The 18,346-nt window shown below is 44.3% G+C and overlaps 1 protein-coding gene across 3 annotated transcripts in view; it reads left to right on the top strand.

The window, feature by feature from the left end:
- The window catches only part of LOC126038598 (SAM and SH3 domain-containing protein 1-like), a 573,090-nt gene that overhangs the window by 426,858 nt on the left and 127,886 nt on the right, over positions 1 to 18,346 (top strand). The window lies entirely within an intron of this gene.

Genomic DNA, 18,346 nt, shown 5'->3' with positions numbered 1-18,346 from the left:
AGTGTTCAACAGTACCAGACCTTTTGTTATTTTTTCCTCTTATTAATGCCCCAAAACTCTCAACGGGGCTTTCTGCTCTGTCTTTACAGAGTTTGGAACAAGCATACGTTACCTTTGGAATACAGATGCAGGCCTCTCTATTGCCTATCATTCCCAAACAAACTGTACCTTTTCTATGTTAGAATTTCAGTTGTGTGAATTCTCAGCAAGTTTCTTTTACGCCAGTTAAGTCTCATACTTTATTATGCATTAAGACTTCCTGTTATTCCTATGCATTCCTCCTGTTTTATTCCTCATAGCTCTTTTATTAGCACATAGGCTTTTAATACATTCGCCAGACTGAGCTGCTATTTGTTCCTGTTCCTCTTGTGACCTTACAGTGAACCCCAGTATCTCTTTTCCCCTCTTCCCCTCTTCAGAGTTTGTGCTCTTTTTTTTTCCCCTCCTTTCCATTACTTCCTTGGGTTTTGACCATTGTCTGCATTGTTTTGGTTGAGAGGGGAGAATTTAGTTCACTTTGTTGTTTTCTGTCTTTCTTCACTAGATGGATAACAGCAGAATAGCAAGGAATCTGTCGTGGAGCCATTATCCCATGATCAAAGAAGTCAAAGCACTCCCGGCAGTATCCTCTGCATCCAGCCCCAACGCGTGCGTGTGTGCACGTATGCACGCACGTCCACGTGTGCCCCTCTCCTCTGCCTGGTCTTTTGCACTAGTTTGGTATGGTCTAAGGTGACGCTTAGGGAGCCCCTTCTCCCTAAGCCCAATTATTGTCTGAATTTGTCCCGCTTTCCCTAGGAATCCATGGTTTTGTTTCTGTGCATTTCCTGCTCTGTTTTTTTGAAGTAAGAGAAGCTTTTTGCCCCTCCTGAAAGAGGCCAGAACTATGGAGGGAGGGAGGTCACTAAGGTGCATAAGCACCTAGAGAGGAGCAGGAGTGCTTCCCACTCGGGCTGGGGGTGCCTGGGGTCCTGATAAATTGAAGGGCAAACAACAGGCAAAGGAAGAGGCTCAAGACCCTAACGCAGGGAAACAAACTTCTGAACAGGTTTTTAAAAAAAACTTGGGAGAAAAATTCTGCATACCTAAGGGATAAAAAAGGGTCTTAAGGGTCTGAAAAGAGAGTTTGTAATTTCCTTGAAAACATCGCGGCCACCTCCTCCTTTTCACCGCTTCTTTCTCCTTCCTTTAAAGACCGTGCATTTTAGTGCAGTCTACATATATTTGAGGTCCTCTATGCTACTTAGTCACCTAACTGCTAGGACATTGCTGTGTTGAACTGACTACTAAACTGCCCCCAAATAACTAATTATCTTGCATACTTTTTGCTTGCAACCATTCCTACACATTAGCTGTGACTTCTGTTAGTACATACCATAATTTAATGGCCTATTCTGCATGTTTAACCATTAATCTGGTACTGTAACTTACCTAGTTATTTTCAGACTCTGGTTGAAACTCAGCAAAAGCGATTTGCAGCTTTTCTGTATTCCTAAAGATGTCTAGGCATAGATGCAAATTGGTGTGGTGAATTTAAGGCTATTAAAAAAGAAGACATTTTCTTCATTACTTTATAAGGACTTCATTCAGATACTTAGTAAGGCCTCAGGAGTCCGTGAAGCACAAGCCGAAAACCATAGCTTCAGAAACAATACATTAGGAATTAATGGTGAATTCACAGTGTTTGTTACCTGCATTGCTGCTAGTAAACAAGAGGAAGTGTGATGGGTTGACCCTGGTTGAACGCCGGGTGCCCACCAAAGCCGTTCTATCACTCCCCCATCCTCAGCTGGACAGGGGAGAGAAAAATATAACAAAGAGCTTGCGGGTCGAGATAAGGACAGGAGAGAGCATTCACCAATTACCGTCACGGGCAAAACAGACTCAGTTTGGGGAAAATTAGCTCAATTTATTACAAATCAACCAGAGTAAGGTAATGAGAAATAAAACCAAATCTCAGAACACCTTCCCTCCACCCCTCCCTTCTTCCTGGGCACAGCTTCATTCCTGGATTTCTCTACCTACCCACCAGCGGCGCAGGGGGACGGGGTTGGGGTTTACGGTCATCACACATTATTTTCTGCCGCTTCATCCTCCTCAGGGGGAGGGCTCATCACACTCTTCCCCTCCTCCAGCGTGGGGTCCCTCCCATGGGAGACAGTCCTCTACCAACTTCTCCAGTGTGGGTCCTTCCCACGGGCTGCAGTTCTTCACGAACTGCTCCAGCATGGGTCCTTTCCACGGTGTGCAGACCTTCACGAGCACACTGCTCCAGCGTGGGTCCCCCACGGGGTCACAAGTCCTGCCAGAAAACCTGCTCCATGGGCTCCTCTCTCCACAGATCTGCAGGTCCTGCCAGGAGCCTGCTCCAGCGCGGGCTTCCCACGGGGTCACAGCCTCCTTTGGGAACCCACCTGCTCTGGCGTGGGGTCCTCCCCGGGCTGCAGGTGGAGATCTGCTCCACCGTGGACCTCCCTGGGCTGCAGGGGGACAGCCTGCCTCACCGTGGTCTTCACCAGGGGCTGCAGGGGAATCTCTGCTCCGGTGCCTGGAGCATCTCCTCCCCGTCCTCCTGCACTGACCTTGGTGTCCGCAGCATTGTTTTTCTTACATGTTCTCACTCCTCTCTCCGGTGGCTGTTTTCTCACCATCCCAACTATTTTTTCCTTCTTAAAAATGTTATCACAGAGGTGTTATCACTATCGCTGATGGGCTCAGCCTTGGCCAGCGGTGGGTCCGTCTTAGAGCCGGCTGGTATGGGCTCTGTCGGACACAGGGGAAGCTTCCAGCAGCTTCTCACAGAAGCCACCCCTGTAACCCCCCCTGCTACCAAAACCTTGCCACACAAAACCAATACAGGAAGGCATCTGCTATGTATTTAAGCAGTGAAGATTAGCAGTAGAGGTTTCAAAAGTAATTAGTTTACTCCACTGATACCAACATGGAAAGGACTTCAGGAGCTAGAGTATTCTAAATGTCTCATTTCTCTTTCTCCCCTTTCACCATATTGGCATATAGTTTTCACTATGGGGAGGTAACATGAAATCCAGAAAGATGCAGGAGCCTGAAATAAAGAGAGAAAACTATCGCTATGATTCTTACAATCCTAGATTAGTACGGTTGTAATTGAATACTCCATGATTCTTCACCTTCAGTACTGTGTCAGCAAATTATGACCGTGGGTCATTATGATATAGTGTCTGCTACTTCCATGTAAAATTATAATAATAATAATTATAGAAAATACAACTGAAATATGACTGCCTGTCACTGTGCTACGTTCCAGAAAGATCATGGTGCTGATAAAGTTCTCCAGATGACTATAATGCTTTTAGTACTAACATACCAAGTTTCCTTGCAAAAAGATTTGACTTTAAAAATATTTGGTACTTCAGTTTCTTGTGAAACTCTGCATTTTCCATGCACTTTGTGGTACAGAAGTATTAGTTTCCAGCAAACGCTCCCACGTCTTTGCATTGGGCCTTCATTACAGAGCATTTCCCCTTCCTGGTTACAAGAGTAAGTGTCTGCTTTCAGCTGTGTATTTTCTGTGGTTGTTGCTGTAATGTTTTTAACAGGTTTACTTCCGTTACGCTTCATTGTATAAAAGGTGTCCAGCAAAACAGATCATTTCCTAAGATATCTTTGCTTTTCTAGAGTCATGGAGCATGTGACATGTAGCCTGGATGGGTGCACGATTATTTACAGCATGAGAAGTACAGCGTGGTCCAGTCGGCAGTGCCCTGGACTGCAACCCAGGAAGACCCTGATCTCCTTTGTGGCTATATTACCTATTTGCTGTGTTTCTCAGTGCTGTGTTTCTCTCCTTTCATCTTTGTGCATCTTCACCCTCTATTTCTGACTCAGATGTAGAGTGAAGATGCCCTTAATCTATATGCAGTGTTTAGTATAATAAGAAAGATCTTGTTCTTTGGGTGAGGTGTCTACATGCTTCTGTAATAAACATTAAAATACATGCTAAATGCTAAACAATATTTGAAGAAGTAACAAAACATGTTCAGAAACTGCAACAACATCAAAGACCTATTTGGGCAAACACTTGTCAGGCAAATTTTCATCCCGCTACCTGTCATTTCCTGGTCCTGAATTTATTCCTGCATTATTTATTTCTAGACTTTCCAGAACCTTATGAGTAGACAAAAGCTCCTATTTTACTTCATATGTTCCTCTGACTTTGGTAACTAACTTTGGTAACATTGTTACTTACTACTGCAGGAATTATAATATCTTGAATTGTGGATGGCTGGCATCATGTCAGTTCAGGTAGTAAGATGCAAGTTGCTTGGAAGAGAGGGAGCTCCCTTTCAGAGCTGTCAAGGTAGTTTTCAGCTATGGTAAAGTCCAAGCACTGATGATTTTAGATTGAGATTGGTTTTTAACATGGCAGATAGGCATACCAAGGGGAAAAAGCTCTTTTCAGAAGCTGCGGTTAATGCTTTATTATCCATGTCAACGTTCATTTTCTGGGGTTTGTGCAAATTGGATTAGTTTTCAGACATTTTAAAGCAAGCGTAAGTGGTTAGTGCAAAGAGGCTGCAGGAAGGGAGTGCTGGGATTTCAGGGGAGACCTTGTCTCTGTTCAGTGCAACAGGGAGAACAGACTGGCTCTGCCCGGTCCTGCCTGGATTAAGAAGGAGAAAGGAAACGTCTTGCTGCTCCTTTCCAGAAACTGCTCTTGTTCCAGGGGAAGTGAGTGGGAGATTTACGATTGGCATTGTACCTTTTGCAATGTGCAAACGTAGAATTTACTAGGAATGGGGTTAGACCCTTCTGGAAGAGAAATGAGATACTTAAAGTGTAAGTTGCTGACTTCATTCCTCTTTCAACTTTTGCGTTTGAAGGGAGGGAGGGTTTTCCTACCAGTGGAGTTATTAGCTACAGTTATTGTACCTTCAGAGTTAAAACAAAACTCAGTCTGACTTTTGTGGTGAGGCATTTAATGTGGAAAGGGTGTGTATATGTTTTCTTTTTCTTTCACCCTCTGATATAAAATACTACTGCAAAAAATATTCCAAACTTTTCCAAAGGACTTTTGCTGCGGAAAGCACTAGTACAAAGAGTCCTTTGTTTCACAGGAGTATCCAGACCTGTGGTAAACTCTTGCTCATTTTTACCCCCCCAGACAGGTGCTGTGAAGCTCTTTGACATTTGTAGAGCAGATGGGATGCCATTTTACTGTTGTATCTAATTGACAGAACCTTACTAACTCTCTCCATGCATCCTGCCTTGGAAAGTGTGTGCCGTGGAGTCTTAGGGAGCACTTTTTCCTCATCAGCAACTTGCTTAACTCACTTACTGCCAGGTGAAGAGTGAGAGCGATAACTTGCTAACTGGCCTGTGAAGCCTCTTGGGAATTCATAACCCAAGGAAATGATTTCTTGCTGCTGAATTTGCCATTTTGGCTGGTTGGTCACTTGGCTGTTGACTTGGCTACCGTACATTGTATTATGCGTATCTGCAGCCACAGATGTTATTGTGTGCATATATTTTAATCTAAATAGCAGTGTTGTCTGTCTGTGCAATCACATAATGACATATGTAATTAAATATGTGTAGAATACATGAAGATGTCTGTGAAATGCTGTCTCTGGGGATGTGTGAATGCACACGTCTCTCCGTGCCTCCTCCCCCTCTCAGGCTCCCAAAGGAGGGGGTTTGTGAATGTCCAGTTTGGGGATTCCAGACACGGTGAGGGTCTGATTTCCAAAAGGCTGGTGCCTGTGAAGGTCTCAGAGAAGAATGTAGCTGTCCCAATCATTTCTGCTAATCTTGGCATGCCACCTTCATACTCAGTTCTTGCATATATCTATGTCTTACAGGAAAAACACAGAATAACTGGTTTGAGTGTAACTTCTGCTAAAGGTTGTACACTCCTTGGCAGGTCTGGTTTACACGAGAAAACCACATTTGCAATGTGCTTCCATCATTTAAATCCCGATAGACACATATGCTTCCCCAGAAATTTCTTCTCTGAAGACAGCAGGCGATGATTTCACTTTTGGAAAGGTAGCTAGACTGTATTTTATGGTGATTGTCATTGGATATAGCCAACAGGGGTAGGGATACCCAAACAAATATTTAATGCATTTCAGTTGGAGTATAAATGAACTAAGAAGACCCTTGCCCTTGAGCAGCTGTAATTTTTAGGATTATTCTTACGAAGCATATTGAGTTTGAGATTCTTGGCTCTCTTGTGCAGCAGCCTGTCTCTCTGGCAACTGTCATCCTCAGTCATATCAGTTACATGCTGCCACAGCCACTCAAACATCTTGTGCAAATGTTAATATTAAAAGCAGGCCAGATGGTAGCAAACTCTGGGCTAGATCTTCAGGTCACTATCAAAATCACAGGATCTACAAATAACCTGTATAAAAATTCTCCATTTCTCCAGGTGTCAATAGGTGTTTCTGTGGCACTGGCATTTCAACGCCCTTTGTGGTATACTTGATACCTGTAAGCTCTAATTCTAACTCGCAGCATTGTATGCTGGCCTTTTGGCATGAATGCCATTCAGATATCCTTTTGGATAGATGCTGGCTGCTGTACATAGGGCTTTCACAGTCTGGTTTTAAAGAATTAAAACACAAAAAAGTATTTTTTAAAAAAGACTAGAAAGAATCTTAAGAGGTTATTTAGCCAACCCCAAGCCCCAGAGCAGAATCAGTTGTACCAAAATAATGGGATGTTGGGAGGCTCTCAAGAACAGGTTAGACAGCGATGAAGGCACCACACTGACCCCAGGCAATCAATTCCACTGCTTTTACCAACCTTGCAGTTAGAAAGCTTTTTCTAGTGTTTAACCCAACATCACCCCTGCTGCAATTAAACCTGTTGATTCTTGCCCTGTCCTCAGTAGATAGAGAAGTTTATTTTTCTTAGCGAAGCAAAGCTTTTACATATTTGAAATTATTATCCTATTCTGTGGCAATCTTCTTTTGTCTTGGATAAAGCATCCTCCTCCTTTCAATCTCTGCTTGTAAACATCTCATTCATGTAGTTGTTTTCTCCATTTTCGTCCATTAGTCCATGTCTGTCTTGAGGTCTAGGGCATGCTGGGTCAAAACACAACCCAGTACTCCAGCTGAGGGCTTGGGCTTGGTGAGCAGCATACAGATTGCTACAAGTCTTGCATGTGGTTGTGTATCCTACTGGCTGTACTGAGTATATCTTACCATGAAACTTGCTGCTCTGCAACAAGATGACTTGTTTGATTCATGTTCAGTAGTTATTTTCAAGCTCTCTGAGCTTTCTGTCACCTGTAAATTTAGTGAGCATATTCTCTATTCTACCAGCCAAGCTATTAATTAAAGTATTGAAGAACAGATCCCTGCAAAACTCCACTCAATATATTCTTTCACTTTGGCCGCCAACCACTGAAAAGTAATCTCTGTAAGTGTTTTTTTCAACCAGTTGTGTACCACTTTATAATGGTATCAGCTGACTGTCTTGAATAAGGTAGAAACTTTATTAAATTCCATATGTACTCCATCTGCTGCTACTTCTTATCCAGTACCAATTATCCTCCAAGGAAGGAAATTAGATTGATTTGACACAATTAATTCATGACAAATCCATTTGGCTGTTTTATACTTTTACAGGATAGTCAGGTTGAAAAAGAAACGTTATATAACTTGTCCGTGTATCTTTCCAGCCCTGAGCTGGCTGTCCCTTAGCCTTCTTGAACTCCCCTCTTCATGAGTCCTCATTTATAATTACCATGGTGCAGGAGTGAGAGCAAGAGCTGGAGGCAGCGGTCATTATTACTGCCAAAATCTTTGCATCTTAAAGCCAAGCCTGGGCATTCTTGGACAAACATGAACAGGTTAAGCTTTTTTGAAACCACCGGGCACACTAGCCTCTAATACTGTTTAGCCCTTTGACACTGACATGAATTGTGTCATGCGTTTCAGTCACTTCTCATACATCCATATAAAAACAATTCAGCTATTTAACCTCTGTTACCTATATATACATACGCTCCTTTGGGAAATAGTACGTGCTAAAATATTTTAAAACTGTTTCTCCCTTGCCAAAATCTTTGGATGCATTTGAACTCATTAGAGATCAGGATAATATTGTGCATGTTTGGGGGTGCTGTGAATAACTAGGTCCTTTGAATTCCTTTCTGGTTGCAGACAAACATGAACAATAGCTGGGCAAGTACAGGCAATAGAAGGCATAAGTTTAAATCATGTTTAATACATTGAAAGCTACTTTAAGTAACTACCCAAGAGAACAACTGTATTTTCTTTCTAACATAAGAAGTCCATGTCTGTTAGTATAATGTTACCTGGAAAATGCTAGGAGATAAAAAGGTATCATGACATTTGGAGAATGCTTTTAGGAAGTAAGGAATTTGTCTTTTTGACAAGTTAAAATGCAGTGTTTTCTTAGCTCTGTCTGCTCATGCAGTTTACGTATACAAATATAATAAATAAATAATAATAAACAATAAATATAATAATTATTTTTATCTCCGGGAGTTTTAAATTTCTATATAAAAACCTGAAAGTTGGTGAGTAATGAAAATCATCTAAATGAGACCAAATACCTTGCTGGCATCTTACCACATGCTTATGTATTCCCCAAATGCCACATGTGTAATCATAGGGAACCTAAGGGCCATGTAGGCTTTTCAGACTTCTTAGGCAATTGCCCAGGTAGCATACCCCTTAGAATTACTCATTAAAACCACCCAAAATAATTCATGTAGCTGCAAGCCATATGAAATTAAGTCATGGATTGTATCTAGCCCAGAGCCTTGTGGGCTCACCACCCGCCCCTGCTGCTGCCTCCTCAGTGGTGGAGCTGGCAGATAATATAAAGTGACTCCAGAAGGTCACCTGGCTTGCCCCCAAGACACAGAGTTACTGCTGCTATTTCTCATATTCCCCTCATGAATATAGCAAATTTCTTTCATTCCTTTTAGTCCACTTTCACATATTTTGTCCTCAATGACAAATAGCAAGGACTTCTGAAATGACCAGAGCTTCTTTTGTATACACAAATAATGTCATCGTTTTAGGAGCCAGTATTTCAGGGCTTAAAAACACATACATTTATCTCATTGCCCTGAGTTACACCCTCTTGAGCTTTCCTCAGCAATCTGAGTTTCCCCTTGGTGTTTACACACCCTTCATGCTTTCAGATAATCACTGCATCCTTTCCAGTCCCTTTAACCTTCATCTAGCCTAGCAACAGTTGTTTGTTTAAATTTATTCTCATAAATCACATCTTCCCACAGAAGTCAAAAGGAACGTGTGATGTACTTCTGGGATCAAGTGTATTGGTAACTTTCAAAACCCCAAATCTCAATTACTTTTTGTTAGGCATATGTTGCTACAGGATACACATTGTACTGAAGAAGCGTATTTGGCCATTCAAACAGAATTGCCTAATTATTAAATCCTTGCAGATGAAGATTCATTTTTCTGAGAACTGGAGATACCAGCCTACTGTACATATACCTAAACAAAATGACTTCTTGTAAATCTTCATCAACAAGGAGCCAGTGCAGCTAGCTCATTGCCCTCGAGGGCTGTTGTATCATCATTGATGCAGTTGGTTGAGTTGTAGAGGGTAAATTCCTCCCACTCACACCACCGCAGTCACAATAATCCTTCTGTTCACAAACTTCCCAAAATATTTATTGAGAGAATAGCTTGGAGGTATGTTTTCAGCAATGCTTAAACCTGTTTTCACTTGTCTCTCTTGCTTTCCCCCCTCTTTTTTTTTTTTAAATTACATTTTGGGAGTGGGTTGGCCAGTGCTTAAAAGCTGGAGTTTTAGAGAGACAGCTTCTCCTTGCTTTAATTAGTTTGACAGGCACCTCTGCTTTCCAGCTGAGTTGCCCTAACTGGAAGCAGCTGCTCTTTGGAATTACTCCCCTTCCTCGCTGTGTTACAAAAGTAGTAAGTGTCTTGTGCCCCTTCAATGAATTTGTGGACATCAAATGCACAGTTCCAAGGCTTAAGGTGTGCCTGGCTGCAAAGAGATGTTTCTCTCCTTTCTTTATTACTTAATGAAGTTTTATGAAGTGAAACATGTCATTAACAATACAGGGAAAATGAAATGTACAGATCGGATACGTTTGTCCGCTTCCTTGTTAACTCTTGTTAGTGAGTGTAGAACAGGTTTTAAGATATTTTTCCATGGCAATTTGAAACTCTGATTTGAGAGAGAGCCTTGAATGATTGTACAGCTTGCCAAAGTAGTGAAGAGTAAGGATTCTCCAGAAGAGCACGGGCTCTGTGAATCAAGCTCATGCCTGTGTTTACAGCCACAGCTGAAATGAATACTTATCATCTTGACTACATTGTCACAGTCTTGTGAATGCTCCTGATTTCATCACTAGCTTGATGATTTATTTAACATCCTACCACGTGGAGCCAAGTGATGTAAAAATCTCAATTTGCTGCTGTTTTTTAAATAATGGAAATGTAAATTCTGGCTTTTATTTTCCAATAAAAGCATGAAAATGTGACCTAAGTGCACCCTGATGACTCGGACAATTGAAGCTGAAGCACTCCAAAAGTCTTACTTTAAAAATTCCATTATATTTAAATGCAAGGGTAATTTTCAGGTGCCTGACATCTGTGAGCTTTGAACACTTATCATTACAGCAGAAATTGCAACACCAGGTGTAACACAACTGCTTGCTAGTCAACTGCTGTTTGTTTTTCCCTAAATTATCTCTTAATGGACGTGTCTGGGCTTGCTGGGTGGTGCACAGGTCAGCTAACCCAGGGGCACAACTCTGAGATGGGGTGGACACCTGTGTTTTGGTCTGATCTGGTACTCCGGAGAAAGGGCAGGAAGCATTTACAAGGAAAGGTAGGGCGGCTGTTTGGAAAGTGAGAGAAGACTGGGTGCTCTGCATCCATCAGACCCCGCTGATGAGAGCTGTTTCCAGGGTTGGAGGCACGAGGAGAAGCTCTGGCGATGGAGCAGGAGCTATCCCAGCAGAAAGCGATCTGAAAGAAGGGGCTGCAGTAGGGAGAATTGACCCTAGGCTGACATGATCTGCAAGCAAACAACAAATAATCACGTCTGGTCTATTATCTTCACCTGTGGCTAGCTGAGATCATCAGGCAGGTTTCTTTGGTTGGTTGGCTTCTGCGTTAAGTAGGCCCACCTACTCCTTCACTAATAATATATCTATGTGGCTTGGGACACAGGCTTGAAAAGTGCAAAGTCTGAGCTCAGTACTGAGTCCTCGTGGGACTGAAAGTCAGGCTTTGATAGGGTCTGTTCGCTGCTTGTTCAGAAGGGTGGGGTATTAACTTTTAAAGAAAGTTAAGGAAATAATTTGTGTTCTATTATGTTTTGGGACAATATTTAATTGGTAAATTGGGTGCTGGGTGTTAGGTGGAGTTTGGAGGAGGTGACTTTTGGGTGGAAGTGGTCTGCTCTGGAAGAGCAGCTAAGCAATTCTTCCTCTTTTGTTTTCTTGTAAGTCTCTACCATTGGCATGTTTGTGTCACACATACTTTGCTGCAGTATTTTGCCAAGGGCAGCTCTGTGAATTTCTATCTCTCCATTGATAGCAAGCAGATAACTTTTTTTTTTTTTAAGATCTACATTTGCATTTCATAATTGGTTGCTTTTGCAAAGATACAATTAATGAAAGCTCTTAGGTTTCTTTTTCAAGAAAGTATTACTTTTAGGAAAAGTTTCCCTTTCAAAGGGAAATGGAATGAAGGTCTTCTCTGAGGTGTATCCGTTCTTATTTTAAAAATTTGAGCTGGTCATGGAGTGAGTAGTAATAAAACAGTCACTATGTGAGCTTGGCCACCTCTGTTGGTGCTCTGCCCACCTTACTACAGCCAACTTGGCATGATATTTACATCAGCACTGAGCATCTCTGAAATACATGGCTATCACATGCTACTAAGTTGTACCTTGTTCTTGGCTGGTTTTATGATGTGCTTTGGGATGAGATCATCTGACGCCTTTTCATTAGTAATTTACTAAGAGTTTCAACAAAGGAATCAAAGGATACTGCATTTGGAAAAAGGAGAGGCTGAAGTCCTATTCCCAGTTCTGAGGCTTGCTTTTCTCCTTTTTCACTTCCACAGTTCTAAAATTATTTGGGGTAGGAGCATCCAAAGGAATAAATAGTTCTGTCTCTGTGGATTTTTTTTAAGTCTCTTAGAGAAAAGATTTGTATGTATCCTTTCTAGCAGACGCTTACAAAAAGAATATAAGAAGTTGAGCAAACTCCTGTGAACAGCAGCATAGAGACTACCCCTAGACATCCCAAAGGATGCTAAACTCCTGTCTGAAAAATTAATTAAGGTTTATAAAACATTTTGTAAGAAGCGCTGCAGAAAGCTAATAGAAAATGAATGCTAACTATTTAAATGTTGACAGGACAATAACACGGCATCAGAGCTGGCTTTGCCATGCAGCTGGAAACGAGAGGGTGCTGTGTTTGGGTGGAGAAGGCAGAAGTAAGTAACATGAAGAAGCAAGAGTGCCTGACATCGCAGGAGGCAGACGGAGTCCTGATCTGCGGGTGGTTTTGGAGTGGCATGCTGTGCACCTAAGCAGGATCGCGGCTGTGGTGTCCCCAGGGATGTGTGCTCCTCACTGGTCACGCTTGGCTCTTGGAGCCCTGCCGCTGGATGAGCTAGCACTGCTGCCTCCCAGGTTAAGAAACGCGGTGCTGTGCTCTGCAGTGGGGAGAGGAACTGGGCAGGATACGGGAGGCCTTTGTGGAGCACATCTGAGGGCAGGAAGGGAGGATAGGAACCTTTCCTTTCTCCTTTTGAGTCAAAAGGTATCCTTCCAGAAGGGCTGCGATACTTGCTGTGTTTGGATTTCTTTTCCTTATATGATTTCTCATGTAAAGTCACAGCCACCATATTTTAACTGAAGCCTGCCAAGCTTGGCCGTATTGGTATGTCTACCGAGCATGGTGCTAGCCCGAAGCATTGAGACTACTGGAATGATGTTCCTGGGCATGTGTGTCTCCCTCCTTATTTTTTAACCTAGTTTGGTACTGATATCCAGGGGAATGATGGATCAGATGTAATGCGGAGAGTTCAGACTTTTATCAGAATAAAGCAATTCGTTGTTCCTAACTGCTTTCTACTGATAGAATTAAACAGACTTAACTCCATCTGGTTCGTGTTGGGCATATTAGTGTACTGCTCTCGCTGTGATGTGATACTCTAGTCATGAGGCTGGCAATAAGACAGGGAGCTGACAGCTAAGCCTCTAGGAGAATAAATAATGATTACTGACTGTACAGCAAAGAGTATATGGTCTAAATACTGTCTCTTTTAAAGTCACTGGATAAGTATTGCTTGCACTGCTTTTAAAATCAGGAATATTTTCCGTAGTTATCTAACTGGCAGTCAATGCTGAAACTTGATCATTTCAGCAATATATAGCGGTCTGATGTGCAAATGCACGCGATGGATCTAGCACTCTCTTACAGTTTATGCCTGTATGTAACTAAGGGTGTCTGAGACAGAGTGACAGCCTGTTTAGCAGAATGGCTGATGGGTTGGATGTGTGGGTCTCCATCCTGCCCCACGCTAGAGGCATTCTGGAGTGGCTGCTGGCATGTCTGCTTTCTGCTGGAGGGCAGCTGCTGGCTCCTTTGGCTGGTATGGGTGATGCAGAGAACCCACTCTGAGGGACCCCGTGACCAGAAATAAAAATCATACTTAAATAATTCTTAAGGAAAATACTTTAAAAATGAACTAACAGGTCAGAATTAAAAGAAATTATGTTTTAGAAGGACTTTCAAAAAAAACGTAGTGAGGAGAATGAGATAAAATTGTTCCAAGACGGCTTGTGATAACTTGATGGGATGGAGCCTGCAACCAGTAAGGGTTGCAATTCCAATCAAAGGCTGTGATGTGAAACTGTGTGTTTCAATTTGATGACCTTTACCAAGGGGAAAGAGGGAGAGAGCTGAAAGGAGATACAGTCATTCCTAATAGTGTGTTGCATTGTAATTTGCTTGTGTTAAGAGTTTTAGGGCTTTTGAGGGTCACCTGTAGGGGCTAGCTGGAATTTTTATTTCTCCCTTCCCCTGCACCCTCTGTGCATACAATGGCTTGCTTATTTATTTCTCTGAAGCTTTGATGTTCCGGGGCTGGGCAGGGTGTTGTTAGTGATGTTGAGAAACCTCATGTGTTTTGTTCACGCATGCAGAGTTAATTGCTGGGCGTCTGAGCAGGAAGCCATTTCCCTCAGGTCATCTATCGGGAACCTATGAAGTTTGGTGCCCATTACACTGTGGGGCACGATCCGCTTCCCAAGGCAACCCGATCTCTCCCAGCCTCTTGCATGTAATTTAAAATTGATATCAAAGTGCTCGGGGTTGTTTGTGGTATAGATTTCTTGGATTAAATGCTTTTTACGTGGTTGCCAGCAGTTGTGATAATTTTGTTCTGATGGTGCACACCAGCTTTTCTGGTTCATTTTGACAAATATTTCAATTTTTCACTATTAAATGCTTTGTTGAAACCATTGTGTCGCTTTTGTGTGATACTGTGGTGAGATGATACATGCTACTTTGGGACAGAAAGATTGTCATCTTTTGCCTTAACTGAGAGGTTTGCACAGAGGTTTGTGCTTTTCACAGAGGAAGAGTTTGGCCTGGTGAAGGCAATCCCCCTAAACCATTAGTAAAGAAAGGAGTGAGATGAGCTTCTCTATGCCCCGCCTTAAGCTGGAGCTAGGGTCCTGCTCTGAGTATCCCTCGAGAAGAAAGTCCATCTCTGTTGAACACAGAAGAGCGCTCTTCAAGTTGGTTAATCCTGCCTGGTGTGTAGATGTGGGAAACTCTTATTAACTGCACACCCACGTGTAGCTGATGGTGTGATAGGAGGATACATTCACATGCACAGTGCATCTGCCATAACTGGGTGAAACTAGATTCACCACATACGTGTTGACCGTTTCCATCTCCTGTATAGAGACTTGCAGGAGAGCAACCGTGGGGAGCTTCGTAGCTGTTCTGTGGAGGGATTTTCCATCCAGAGTGCATTGGAGCGTGTGTGAGAACAACCACGAGCCCGTGCGCTGCAGGTGCCACACACTGGGGAATCGTACCAGGATCACTGCCTCACTGCCTAGTGCTGCCCCATAACTGCATATTGACCATTTTCCAGGATTTCCAAATGTTAAGTGCCTGGTCAGAGCTCCTGTGAGATGTCCCAAAAGTCTCAGAAAATTGACCAGATTTATTTCTTCCCAGTAGCATATAGAGGTCAAGTACAACATGCTTCTAGAACATGGTCTTTCGTGGATGCTTGAGTTATCGTCTAGACAACTACCGATAAAAATGCAAACAAAAATTGTATTCTAACATGCAAAATTTCAATTACTTTGTAATTGTGTAGTAGCAGTTGTACCACAAACCAAATACTGCAGTCATAGCTGGGCTTCAAAACCCATGTAAGGTCTGAGTTTCTGCTTGTTCTAAAACTCCCATACTCTTGTTGCAGCTGGTTTTTGTAAAATGCCCCTGGGATTTATTACTGCGGGACATTGGCATCATTAAAATAGAGGAACCCTGTGATATCTAGGAGGGGGATCTATTTGAGGGAAGGAGAGGAGGCAATATTTTAGCATGCCATAGTCATTGAATGTCTTGGGGAAACGGCATCTTGTGAATGTCTGAAGATGAATAGATACTATAATTGCAAGACCATAGAAGATGGTAGCTGTTGTAAACTGCTGTGCGTTTGTTGCGATTCTCTCATGTCAATTTGTTTCTTAAAGCAACTGCTCCTGGAGTCAAGTGATTTTGCAAGATCTTTTTGCCTTATGACCCTTTTTTTAAATCAAAGACTCTGCGTCTCAGATAAATTAAGGTCAACTGGCTGAGGGGAAGAGTGCCGCAGCCATGCGTCATGTTCCTCTGATGAAAGTTGCTGCCTCCACAAAAGAGGTGACATCATGGCTCAGGAAGCAGCTCTTGGACCACCACAATTTATAATCTAGTTTCTGTTACCTGTAGTGCAAGGCTGAAAAGTGCGGATATTCAGGACCTGCTTCTGTAAGTAGTGTAGTCATCCTTGCACGGGAGCAATAACCTCCATTGGCAGGGAGGAGCAAGGCAAGTGGGAGTGCTGCCCCTTGCACCTATTTGATCTTAATCTATTGCTGCCTGAGTCAGAACAATGAGGGCTTTTTAGACTTTGTGCTGCAGAGTTGCTGGTTTGGTTTTGTTGTTGTTTTTTTTTTTTAATATGGCTCCAAACTATAAAAAAAGACAGTGTACGGAAGACCGTGTGCACAAGAGGGGCCCAGAATATTTAAATCCTGAGATCAACAGTGTGCCTTGTTCAGATATTTTGAAAGTAGGTTGACATTACTATTGTTAAGTGGTTCAACATGGATTTCAGAGGGGCACTAAGTAAATTATACCTGACTAATTAAACCAGTTTTGAGTTATGCAAGCTATCTCAGAGTACTGAGAGACTTCACTGGCACGCCTTTATCCTCATACTTCATTGGCTTATAGTTGCTTACAATTTAAAGGTCAATTAGTAGAGGTTTCATACCTGGATTGGGCCTTTCATTATTTCTCATTACTAGTCAATAATATGATGAATTACATAGTGTGTATCCGACATGTGAATCCTAAAGAAGGGTCAATAAAAATGTGCATATTTCTACATCTTCAGTGGTTTCTTCACCACTTTCAGCATAATCCTCTTTCAGATTTCCTACCTGTGGTCCCCACCTCCTTTTCTCTCTTCTGCACGTGCCGTTTACCACTCCAGCAAAAGCCATAGTTAACACAGTGCTTAGAAAAGTCTCGTCCCTTTCTTTGCATACCAGTTGCTGAGAAAGGAAGCATTTTGACCAGCTTTTCTCTCTGGTGCCAGCCTCCAAAGTAAAAGGAGCAATGTTAGCTTTGAGGACAAAAAAAGAGCATCGCTGGGAATGTGGAGAGAAGAGGAGGAGTGCAGCCACCCCTCTTCTGATTTATGCCTTCTCCAGAACTATTTTTAGCCCTGTTAGCAAATGGTATCATTTGTTGCTCCAGGCTGCTGGGGCCGTGCAGTCGGTGCGAGCCTTGTCAGCTGTGGGGCTGGGGGGAGCCCAGTGCCGACCAGAGAGCCTGGGAGGGGAGCGCGGGTGCCGGGCCAAGCCCAGGGTTGTGTTTGGGTGGTGCGGGGCCTGTAACATCCAGCCTGGCAACAAAGCGGGGCTGGCGGGATGCTGGAGAAGCTACTAACTGCTTGATGATATGAGCTCTTAAAGTGCTGGGCCAGCGCATGAGAGCTGCGTACCCATTAAAGAAGACACTTCCCCCTCAACCCTGTGCGGACAGGTGCCTCCAATAAGCAACAGCTTGAAACAGTAGTGTTCCCAGATGCACCCAACCATTTCAAAGCTTAAGGATGAGCACCGAGACACGGAGGAGCAAAGGATTTCCTCGCCGCTGGTGGCAGCGGGCAGGCCGGGAGAAGCGCCCCGTCCCGTCAGGTCATCCTCCCGCTCCGTCCACCCCGCGGGCAGGGGGTTCGGGCACCCTTATTTAGGGCACTTTCCCCAACAAGGATGCTCCTGTGTGTCCGTGTGCGTGGGCGCTCAGCTGTTTCCTAGGAAGTGGGAGCATCCCCATTGGTGTCTGTAATTAGTGATTATTCAATTTCACTATAATGTGGGGGGGAGGTGGGGGGTAAAGCGATGGGAAGCAGGACGTATGGAAGGAGGAAGGGCTTCCACAGTGCTTCCCCAAGGAGAGCTTTGCCTTTTACGATACACTCGGCGACGGCCCTCTCCTCCCCTGAGGGGAACGATGGGATGCCGGTACTTAAACCAAAAATCCGAGTTAACCGGGCGTCTCTTCCCGTGCCGCCCACGTAACGAGAGCGGCCGGCACCGCCGCCCGACTGCTCGTCCCGCGGCCCTAAGACGACGCTGTCGACTTCGCCGCCGGAGCGCCCGGCGTCCAGGTGAGGCGCGGGCACGGGGTGAGGGCCGGTCGCCGACAAGCCCGCCCTCCCTCCCCCGGCGAGCTCACGGCCCCGGCTCTCGGGCCGGGGGCGGCCGCCGGGACCCGCGACCGGCCGGGGCGGCGCCGGGGCCCCTTGTTGCCGCCCCGGGGCGGCCGCGTGCGCCGGGCGAGCCCACCGGCAGGCGGGGGGTGCGGGGCCGGGGGGCGGAGGAGGAGGAGGAGGAGGGGCTTTGCCGCCGGGTGGGCGCCCCCGCCGCGCCGCAGTGGCACCGCCGGCCGCCCTGTCGCTGGGCCGAAAGTTTAGGGGGGGGGCGGCGGCGGCGGCGGCAGGGACGGCCCGGGGCGGGCCGGGAGCCGAGCGGGGCGGGCGAGGCATGGCGGGGCGGGGCG

This window comes from Accipiter gentilis, chromosome 5 (assembly GCF_929443795.1).
Source record: "Accipiter gentilis chromosome 5, bAccGen1.1, whole genome shotgun sequence".
Classification (NCBI taxonomy): Eukaryota; Metazoa; Chordata; class Aves; order Accipitriformes; family Accipitridae; genus Astur; species Astur gentilis.
Note: the sequence above shows the minus strand (reverse complement) of the source record. Positions and strands in the feature narration are given on the sequence as shown.